Here is an 11,296-nt window from a genome sequence, read left to right on the forward strand (position 1 = left end):
GAGGCTTCCTTTAAAGTTTTGCATCAAATATATCCAGCAAAAAAGGACATTGGAGATTTAAACTTGAATATTGTTGAACTTGAATTAGAGGAAGGAACAAGCTGTCAGTTGTTTATCACTGTGTGTATAACCACAATATTTTGGGTGCATGTTCAACTTTATTTAAGAAGAAAACTGGACAAACGTTTAAATAACAAGATAAAGACATTTTTTGTGTTTTGAAAGTAATGGGGTGGAAGAGCACATTTTTTTGTACAAATGATTTTATTTTTTCATTAATAATTTATTGAAATTCTTCGGGGGGGTTTTTCAACATAAACAGTTTCACCGAGTGTTAACAAATCAAATATATGTACAAGCACTTGAGGGAAAACAATAACTAAATAACATAGTAATATAAAAATGCATATATAACAATACATAAATCTATATTCCTACATAAATATGCACCACAATCTTCTCTGATCTACAAGCAGCTGATCAGCTCTCAGATGCACATGGCATATGATTCACTTCAAGATACATCCACATCAGCAATGTGCTCCAAGTAGCTTCTCCACGTCTTCACATATTTCTCTTTGTTCATATGATGCGACTTTTGCCAGCTCTGTGAACTGTTCCTTAAAAGAGGGCTCACCTGGTTTCCTCCAGTGTCTCATTATAATTTGCTTACCCACTGTTGTACTGGTCTGATTAAAGTCCCTGGCTCCACAGTGAGGCGTCATTTGTGGGTCACTGAGAACACACAGCCTCAGGCAGAACTCAGAGTTAGTCCAGGAAATGTTTTTATACGTTCATGAACCTTTATCAAATCGTTCTGAATCATGGGACGCTCCCAGAGTAGGCGAAGAAGCGTCCCTTCAAAAAATTAATTTCATTATTTGGTGGGCAAACTGGATGTTGAACTTTTCTATCAAGAGCTAGAACAATATGGCGACACAATGAGAGGCCTTAAGAATAAAAAGGCACCAACAGCTACCAATGTGTTTGATAAATTCCATATGAACTAATGATACAGTACTCTGGATTTATGTTACTTTTTCTTTATTTTGCTAATTTTTCCCCCTTTGTTTAATTTTGTTTTTTCCCCTGTATATTTGTGCCACTGGTATGGATGGTCCTGTGTACATAATGTACCAAATTATTCAATTAAAAAAAGTGTTCATGAGCTTGAAGTTGAAATTTGGAAACAGCATGGACGCCACAAAGAAGATGTGTTGTTTTTTATTACTCAGAGTATTAAACAACACATTGATCACTTTGAAACTTTATATTACAAACTGATTTTTCCTCAGACGTGTTGCTGCATCATCCCCTAATATTACTAAAACATTGCTTAACCTGTGTCTGACTGGAGCCAACAAAGAAAGGACTCAGATGCAGGACTCAAAAACACAAGGTCTTGTTACTGAAAATGGGGTGGGTGCACAGAAAATCAGTCCAAAAAATAAACAAAGGTATCCAAAGGCGGTAGGCTAGAGCAGGGTCAAAAATCTGGTCAAACTTAAAGCGAACACGAGGGAAAATGTCTATAACACACACACAAACCACTGAGAACAAACTGGCAACAGGCAAAGGGCAGCACAAGGACTAAACACACAAGGGAGGAGGAGTTAGAGGGACAGGGGAAACCAATTAGGATGGCAGGTAAAGGGAAACACACAGGGACAGGAAGTAAAGTACCTGAAATGAGAGACAAGGGTGAGTGTCAAAATAAAACAGGAAATACTGACCAAAACTGAAAACAAGGAACACATGACCTTGACTGGGACCTCAGGGTGTAACAACCTGACTACTGCTAATAAATAACTTTTCTAACTAACAGATTACACGTGAGCAAAAAACTTAATTGACATCAACCGAACATTTATTTTTGTCTGCCATGTTTCTGCACATGCTGCAACATTTTCACGTTTTGGGCTGTTGTTCTCAGACGTTGAGGCGTTCATGTGAATCCACTGTGGTCACAGTATGGTGCCGACCGTGGTGGCTGACATATTTGCTTCAGCTCATTTCAGGACATCTACAACGCCAGGATCATCAGGAGGGGCCACAACATCATCGAGGACAGTACACACCCCCAACCAGTCTCTTCACATGGACACTACAGGAGTGTGAAATCAAGAGAACAAGACTGACCAACAGTTTCTACCCACAGGCCGTCAGACTGCTCTTTTTTTGTGCTTATTTATTTTCCAAATCTTTTTATTTACTTGTCTGCAGACATGAACAAGTCGATACAGCAAAAAAGGGAGACATACGAGAAAACTAAAGTAAGTATTAAAGTGGGATAAGACTATAATTGCTGCATGAAGTATAGTAGAAAGACCATTAAGTGCGCCTGCAGTAGCTCTGGTTAATTATACCAGACAGTTACTGAATATGACCATGATGTGATGTACATGAAGAGTACACAGATAGCAATCATGAAAAATAAGTGAAATAGAAGAAGGATACAGAAGAGAAGGCAACAGGTACAGAAGAACCCTTTCCTTCTACTTATTTATTTATTTGTTTATCTCAAAATCTAACTTTAATTCTACTTTTATTATTGTTTTACATGAAGGGAGCAATTTAGGATTTCACTGTATGATGTAAACCACTGTGTGTTTACTGTGTTTAACCTCCTGAGACCCTGCGTCCTCATACTAGGACATTACATTTTGGGTTTGCTGCACCTTATATGTCATTCTGCTTAACTTAGTCTGTGTCTTAAATCACGTACTTCTGTTCTTACACTTAATATTTTGAGTGCATAAGTGCGTTCACACTGAGAAGTATGGGAAATGCAGTGCACTATGAGTACCCGGATGGTGCACTCAAAACAGTCAAGAAGTTGAGTGTGGAACTATGGACACTTCTCGCCCTCAATGGTCGCCATCTTGGCTACGTAGCGGAAGGGGAGGGACCACTTTTCAAACTGGAAATAGCGGCCGAGGACTGTGCGACCGTGAACGTTTGCACCAAGCACCACTATACTGTATATTTCGGTATAAGCCAGCAGTATGTTTATTGGGTTAATTTAGCAGTCTGTAATGATTTGGTACCATGAACGATAACGCAAATGCTAATGCTAGTTTGCTAACTAGCTAATTTGCGGTCGTCATTTCCGGTGAGTGCACAACGGCAGCGTTTGGTTTGAGACAACACTACCCTGTCAAAATGTTTGCACTACGCCAATGAGTACATAGTGCACATAGTATACTACATGGAAGGGTACTAACGGAAGTACGTGATTTGAGACACACCCTAGTCTGCAGCCGATCCCGACACAAAAGTGTACAAAACACAAAACCTAATCAAATGTTATGGTTGTTAATTTGTGCTTAATAACATCTGTAGTTTAATATTGCATACACATTTGAACAGTTTTCGCAATAGTAACAAGCTAAGACACTGTTAATTAAAAAGTACTAATTTGAGGACACTGGGACTTTAGGCCAGTGAGGTGTGACAGACTGTTCCTACAGAAAAAAAGGACATCACTAGCTTGGATTGTGGAGCAAGGAAAATTCATACAGAGCTACAAAATGAACAAATCTCAAGACTTTTAGAAATGATTTGCAATTTTGTTTTGCACAGCCATGTTCAGGTATTTGAAACGAACAGTTTTAGACTTGAACAGTGACCGACAACCCGCAGTTACAAAATGTTTCATTGTTGTCAGTTTTGTTGTTGCACAAGATGTTCAAGCATTGAAATAAATTGAAATTTCATGCTCCATGACCATGACACACTTTTGACTTTTACAGCGATGAGGTTTTTGTACTTATCAAGTCCTACTAATGCCAGATAGTTTGGAGAAACTGAAAGAGCACACCAAACAAAAGCTGGGGTCTCAGGAGGATATGACAATAAACTTGTTGAAACTTGAATTTTCCTAGTGGGAAGCTCATTTTTCCGATTATTCCGACACCACATGAATGCATGATCAGGCCTCACTGAGAAACCAATCAGGTGGGACAGTTGATGACGTGTGTGCAGCACACCTGAGGTAATCAATCTCCTGGTGCTCCCTCTCCAAAGCGGCGGTCTGTGTAAGTGTCCAGCTCTGTTTTTAAATTATGTTTTACTCCGCTTATTAACTAAATGATCTGTTTCCATGTCTGCAGACATGCTTCTACAGCTCATACACACGGACGTGAACAAGCGCACGTGCCAAAATGGGCCTTCAGAAGACTTTGTGAAGCTGCTGCTGTTTGCTGCAGCCTTTAATCAGCATCAGCTGCGGCCTCAGACCAAACTTCAAACCGGAAGCTGAGTTTCCTCTCCGTGATGAGTCCGAAATCACCGCTTCACTTCTTCATAGTAAGTTAGTGCTTTTTAAACATGCATGTTGAGATGTTGGCTGTGCTGCTCTGCTTGATGATGATGATGATGTGTTGGCTTCTGCTGGCTGCTGGAAACATGTGCAATGTTTGTGTTGATGTGTTGACTTGCTGAATTTGTCCTTGCTTGTTTGGCATGTGTATGTGTTCCGCTTTCATGTTGTTTATTTAGCTTCCTCATGTTTTGAGCCTTATACTCTTAAGTGTTATGGGCTGGATTGGTTTTGAGGCATTTTCACCCCTTCATTGGATTGTTGTTGTTGTTTTTTGGGGATTTTCCCAAGCCTCACTGCAGACTCCATTGGCATAATTATGTAAATGTGGCTTTAGAGGTGTAAATATTATTGCTGTCCTGCACACAGCTCAGTGACATGGTGATTTCCTGCTAATATTAACACATGATATAATATCAATGTAGCTTTTGTTGTGCACAACATATCAAAGGGTTTAATGCCACAGCTCGTTTCATATCATAATTACATTACGATACTTGTGTTGAGCTCCTGCTTCCTGTTTACTGCTGCTGAAGCCTCCACCAGCCTTAAGCTCCGGTCGACCTGCTGCACTGTGTGTTCATTTACTTATCACAGCTTTTAAAATGTCATGGCATTATCTGTGGCCCCTAGCTCTCAAACTTCCCTTAATTAAAAATATATTCCCACTTCACTAAAATTTGCAGGTTTCACAGACGTGTTAAATTTAACAGTAGATATACACAGTTTGATTTTCAGGGGCAAATAATCCCATATCTCAGTCTGACAGGTAGACCTGACCTGGTAATCTCCTCAACCTCTCCTGGTGCAGTGTTGTATGTCACTAGGTAAAGTCTGCTCATGCCAGACAGCAGTTTTACCAGATGTTGGGTGTTTAGATGCATTTTGGACAGGCGTGTGCAGGGTCCTGAGTTAGTGAGCAACACTGTAGAATCACTGATATTCTATGTCTTGTTATTTAAAGGAGCAGTGTGTGATTTAGGGGGTATTGCGACCACCTGAACCTTCTCCCAGTTAGAATTCCTTAAGTGATAATTGTCTAAGGAGTTTCTACAGGGAGACGAAGTATCCACAGAGGTCTCTTCCTCTCCAAAACAAACAGACCAGGCGATTAAAACCAGTAAAAGCACTGAATAAAGCAGTTTCATGTTAAATTGAGTGTTTCTGCTATGCAGCTTGTTGGAGAGAGGTCGCAAGCCCAGCACCTGATGTGAGCTCACCTTTATTCTCAGGTAATTTAAGATCCAGACGTTCAGGAGGTTTTAATGGGAGCCGAATTATTGTAGAAGTCTCCTCCTCTCCAAAACAAACAGAACTGGTGATTTAATCCAGCAGTAATACTGACTGAGGCAGGTTCACGTTAAATATCAAGTGTTTTGTGACGCTACTCGTTGCGAAGTGGCTGCTGACTAGTGTCTAATGCAAAATCATGAAAACAAGAATGGTCCTATCTAGAGCCACTGTTTGGTTTGTCCATTCTGGGCTAGTGTTGTCACGGTACCAAAATCTTTGTTTCGGTACCCATACCAATATGAATTTCGATACTTTTCGATACTCTTCGGTACTTTTTCCTAAGGAAAAGTCCTTTTGGATACAAACCTTTAGAACAATAAATAGTAGGGGTGTAACGGTACCAAAAAATCATGGTTCGGTAAGTACCTCGGTACGGACGTCACAGTTTGGTTGCTCAAATGTTCCACCAAGTTGGTGTTGTCTCGTGTTGTCTCCCTTTGCGAGGCAGACTTTCTCTTGTCTTTTTTCATGTACACCAGCTGCGAATGTTGATACAGGTGTTGTCATACACACCACTTGTGCAATCTGTGCTCCAGTAGGAACAAGAAAGGCGTTTGTGTGCATAAATGAATTAAATAAATGAATGAATTGAATCAATTTAAAAAGTACCGGTATTTTCCAAATGCAGTATAGTACCGTTTGGAATACTCTAGTACCATGGTACTATTTTAGTACCGGTATACCGTGCAACACTATTCTGGGCTACTGTAGAGCCATGGTGGTGCAGCATGGCAGACGAGGACCTGCTCCCTATGTAGATAAAAGCAACTTATTCGAGGGCTGGGCAATTAATTGAAAATTAATCGAAATTCTGTCAATAGTTTCCCCACTGTGTGTGTTCCAGTACTGTCCACTTAAAAACCCACACTTCCAAAAGTTTCTTTATGCTTCTGCGTACACTCAACACAAAGTGCATGCAGTTGCTCCGCAGTTGCTGTGTGCCTATCATAGTTCTGCGTCCTGTTGGTCTAAAATGTCGCTATGCAATTTCCCGCCAAAGCCCTTGGGGGCGCAGTGATCTTTTATATACCTACCTAGACTGTGACGTCTATGGTCGTTGCTCGTTCATTGTTTGTTTTTCTTCCAGCTTTGCTCTAGTCACAGTGAAGATGGCGAACGAGAGAGAAAGACTGTTGCTGGAGCTCGAAATGACTGACATTGAACAACAAATGCTCTTATGACAAATGTTACGATGACAACAAAGAGAAAGGCGACTGCGCCAATGGTCTGTATGCCCGTTGAATGGCTCGAGGCGGTGTTGTGGTACTGCAGCAGGAAGTGAAACCTGCCGGAAATTATGTAGATTGAACGACCAATCATACAGTAGCTCTTGGGGTGTGCGTTGGGTCTGCGTTGCCTCGATGCATGGTTACAGTTTTTGGAGGTGCACATCGTGTCTCTGTTTTGGTCGCAGAGGGACACAACGCCTCTGCAAAGCCCTCTGTGTCGTAGGTGCACAGAAGAATAAACCTTGCTTTAGTGTGTAGTCACGTGACCCCGCCCCGTCCAGAATGCAACATGGAGGAGAACTCAAACACCGAGCCAACTGAACATCTTGAGCAGCTTGTACCAAAGAGAAATGCCGTGTCTGTCCTTTGGACACACTTTGGCTTTCGTGAAGTCGACACCGCACAGAAAGAAACCAAATGTAAACACTGCAGGTAAACCGTTTCAAAATATCTAAATTCAATATATAACCATGAAAAGGTTTGTCAATGGCTTAGTGGATAGAGCAGGTGCCCCATGTACAAGGCTGTTGCCGCAGCGCCCCCCCCCCCATGCTTAACTGTCTATCTACAAAGGCAAAAATGCAAAAATCACAAAGATAAGGTATGTAATCTTTAACCAGAAAAAAATAACCCATCTTTAGTAGTTGAGCATATTTACAGTTCCGAGCTTGTCAGTAAAGTATGAAGGCAAATAAATGCAAAAATAATCGTTCATTAATCATAATCAAGGTAAAATGCTCAATTAGTCAAGATGTCAGTGAAGATTCTCAGTCATCCAGGTCATGGTAATTATAAGTGTTACATTGCTTGAGTTTACTGAAGACGTTTTGCCTCTCAACTGTAGAAGCTTCTTGGGTGAGAGGCGACATCTTCAATAAATGCAAGCAATTCCATTTGCCTACGATATAGCACTTATAATTATTTGAGATATTGATTTGAGGTCACCCAGCCCTAGCTCATTCTGAGGTAACGAAAACACATTTCTATTTCTATTTTCAGGTGATTATACACTAAAGAAAGCAAACTTATTTATGCCAAGATATCTCCCATAATCCTACACTGCACCTTTTTTAAAATTTACATGTCTAGAATTTCGCCTCAGGAAAGACTCGTCTCAGGATCACTTTAGTTAGATGATAGCCAGTATGCACACGCTCATTAAAAATATGGCAGTGTGAGGCAGGTCAATGTTATATTTAATTTTTTTATGCTTTTCATAGTAGTCTTTGTTTCAGGCTAGGTCGAGGCAGCTCATCTGCAATGTAAACCTCATAAAAACCTGACTGTCATGCTAAGTGGCTGATAAACATGGACGCTGCAGCACTGTACCTGGAGGCGGGTGCTTTAAAAAGTTAGTGACAGTTCCTGTGTACAGTGCTCAGTGTGCTTATAGCGGCAAGTGGTGCATAAAAGGTAAACAGGTCGCTGTTAATGGTCACTGAACAGTATGTGGTTTTAATCCCTGGGGTGTTGTAGCAGGGTTAATGTAGGGACCAGGCTCGGCTAAATGAGGAGTTTCATGGTGTATTTGATTGTGTTGCAGAACGTCTTTGCGGAGGCCAAAGCTGACAGCTGGTGCTTTGCTTCTCGGTCAGTGTTAACAGGGTTAGTGCGATCATATAGCACAGTTTGTATGCCGGTGTGTCACAGGGTCCTGTGTTCACAGGCCACTCTTTGTGCACTCAGTGGTGTGTTTGTGTGTGTGTGTAGGAGGCAGCTGGAGTGTACAAGAAAATTTCACTGCATTGAGGCCTGCCTAAACGTCTTATTTTGAACACTTGGTGGAGCTCATACGGTGAAAAATGTCATATTACTTGAGTTTTTATATCTACTCCACTGAGTTGCCACTTTTGATTAATGTGCTCTGTCCCAGAGAGATGAACAAAAAAATATACCTGACGCTTGTGCCAGCTGATCTTTAATTAAGGATTTGTTTGTTTTTAGGTCCTTTTCATCCACCTTTCTGTCACCGTTGAAATCTTGAACCTTTTGCGACGACTTGGTTTTTTAAACAGTTAAGTAGCGGTAAAGGCACAGAGGACCTTTTGTGTACTTGACTTGTGTTTTGTTTCCAGACAGAGACTTTGTGCCACCAGGGTACCCGTTACTTCTCTTGAAGGAGAAATGCCAGCCTCGTTCTCTTCCTCCGGCAATACTTTCAAATATTCACAAACGCTGCAGGCGAGACGGCTTAACTTGAGTGTAGAGGGAAGGGTTTAGGGGGGAATACACAACGTCGGAGTGCGCACTGTGGGATGGCAGAGGAACATGACCATAATTGGATCCCCTGACAGCTGTTTGACTTCTACCTCCTCGAGGACAGGACCCTCTCACTCTGACGCTTTTATTCACACACAGGCGCTCATTGCTATGCATAGCTGTCCTGATCAGTTTGAACTATACGGCGGTGATCATCTTTTAATGACCTACAGATCACCCGTCTACCACTGCCTGCTGTCAGGGGTATTTGTTGGCTTTCGCAAGATGTCAAATAAGAAAAAATGATGTCCTTGTATACGTTGACGGTGCAATATTTAGTTCTGTGGAAGGCAAGGTCCTTAGATTTGTACCTGTTTATGATGTTTAAATATTTTTAGAGAAATAGTTGAAGACCTGGATAGAAGCTTTGACATTGTTTTTATTAGATAGAATATAGCAAAGAGCTGACAAGAAAAAGAAGAGAAGGAGATTATAGGGGATGATTTGCAATCTATGTACATTTCATATATACATACAATCATGGTAAAGCATTGAAATGAAGTGGTGAAGAGGGAGCTGAGCCTGAAGGCGAAGCTTTTGATTTACTGGTCCATCTACATCCCAACCCTCACCTATAAAGGTAAAGTAAAGGTAAAGTTCCACTGATTGTCACACACCTGAGTGTGTGAAATTTGTTCTCCACATTTGACCCATCCCCTGAGGGAGCGGTGAGCAGCAGCGGTGCCGCGCTCGGGAATCACGTGGTGATCTAACCCCCCGATTCCAACCCCTGATACTGAGTGCCAAGCAGGGAGGCAATGGGTCCCATTTTTATAGTCTTTGGTATGACCCGGCCGGGGATCGAACCCACGACCTCCCAGTCTCAGGGCGGACACTCTACCACTAGGCCACTGAGCTGGTGGTCATGGTCATGAGCGACCGAAAGACTGAGGTTGCGGATGAGTTTGAGTGATGAGTTTCCTCCATGGGGTGTCTGGGCTCAGCCTTAGAGATAGGGTGAGGAGCTCAGACATCCAGAGGGAGCTCCGAGTAGAGCCGCTGCTCCTTCACGTTGAAAGGGGTCAGTTGAGGTGGTTCGGGCATCTGATCAGGATGCCTCCTGGGCTCCTCCCGTTAGAGGTGTTCTGGGCACGTCCAACTGGTAGGACGCCCCGGGGTAGACCCAGAACTCACTGGAGGGATTAATGTCTCATCTGGCCTGGGAACGCCTCGGGGTCCCCCAGGAGGAGCTAGAAAGCGTTCCTGGGGGGAGGGATGTCGGACGTCTGGGGTGCTTTGCTTGGTCTGCTGCCCCAGATAAGTGGATGAAAATGGATGGATTGAAATTGATACCTTAGCTAATGGTGGGAGCAACAAAATAAATCTTCAAGAAAAAAGACAAACTTCAGAGTGACTCTGCCACAAAGCTCGGTCACATTAGTTATTTTATGAGCTATTTGTCAACCTGCTGTTTGTAAACCTCATGATATCCTCGTTAATGTGACTTGCCTCTGAGGTTGTTTGTTTTTGGCTTGTTGTTATCGTTTTTGTTTTGGACTAATCCACCGGCAATTTGGCTCAGATAATTTGGCCTCTTTTGAGCTCTTCTAATTGTCTCATGTTAATTTGAAAACTTGCATATCAAAGAGAGAGCCAGATATGTCTTATTATACAGGTCTGGCACTCAGCTGGCAAAAGCTACTAATTGGCATCCAAACGAACACACGTCAACATTAGTAGCAAAGCTTTTATCTGTGATTAGGCAACTAAAACCTGCAAGAACTTTTTTTGTTATTTGTCTGCGTGTACCAGTCACCTGTTTTTGACTCAGACTTTTTTCTCACATCTGCTTAAAGTAGTTTAGAGTGCCACAGTCTGGCCTTTTGTTGGAAGTATGGAGTCTTATGTTTTTTTTTTTTTTTTAGCATGATTATCTCATTTTTATGTCGGACTGTGTGCAATGATGAATCATCATTATGTCTATGCAGCGTATTTGGCTGAATGAAGAGGAAGCAATTGAGTGTCTGGTACTTGGTGCTCTGATAATGGCTAAATAAGCAAGCCTATTCTGCAGCATATTAGACTTTTCCTCTGAGGAAGGACATGGATAAGAGAAAAACAGACTGCTGAAGGACTGTCTGCACAAAATGAATCGGACAAAGCAGTCGAGGACGCCTCAAAACTCTCCCTGTCTGCAACAGTTGTGCTTGATAGAAACAAAGTTTTAGGGCCCTGACACACCAAGCCAACGGTC

This window comes from Epinephelus moara, chromosome 19 (assembly GCF_006386435.1).
Source record: "Epinephelus moara isolate mb chromosome 19, YSFRI_EMoa_1.0, whole genome shotgun sequence".
In the NCBI taxonomy this organism is placed as follows: domain Eukaryota; kingdom Metazoa; phylum Chordata; class Actinopteri; order Perciformes; family Serranidae; genus Epinephelus; species Epinephelus moara.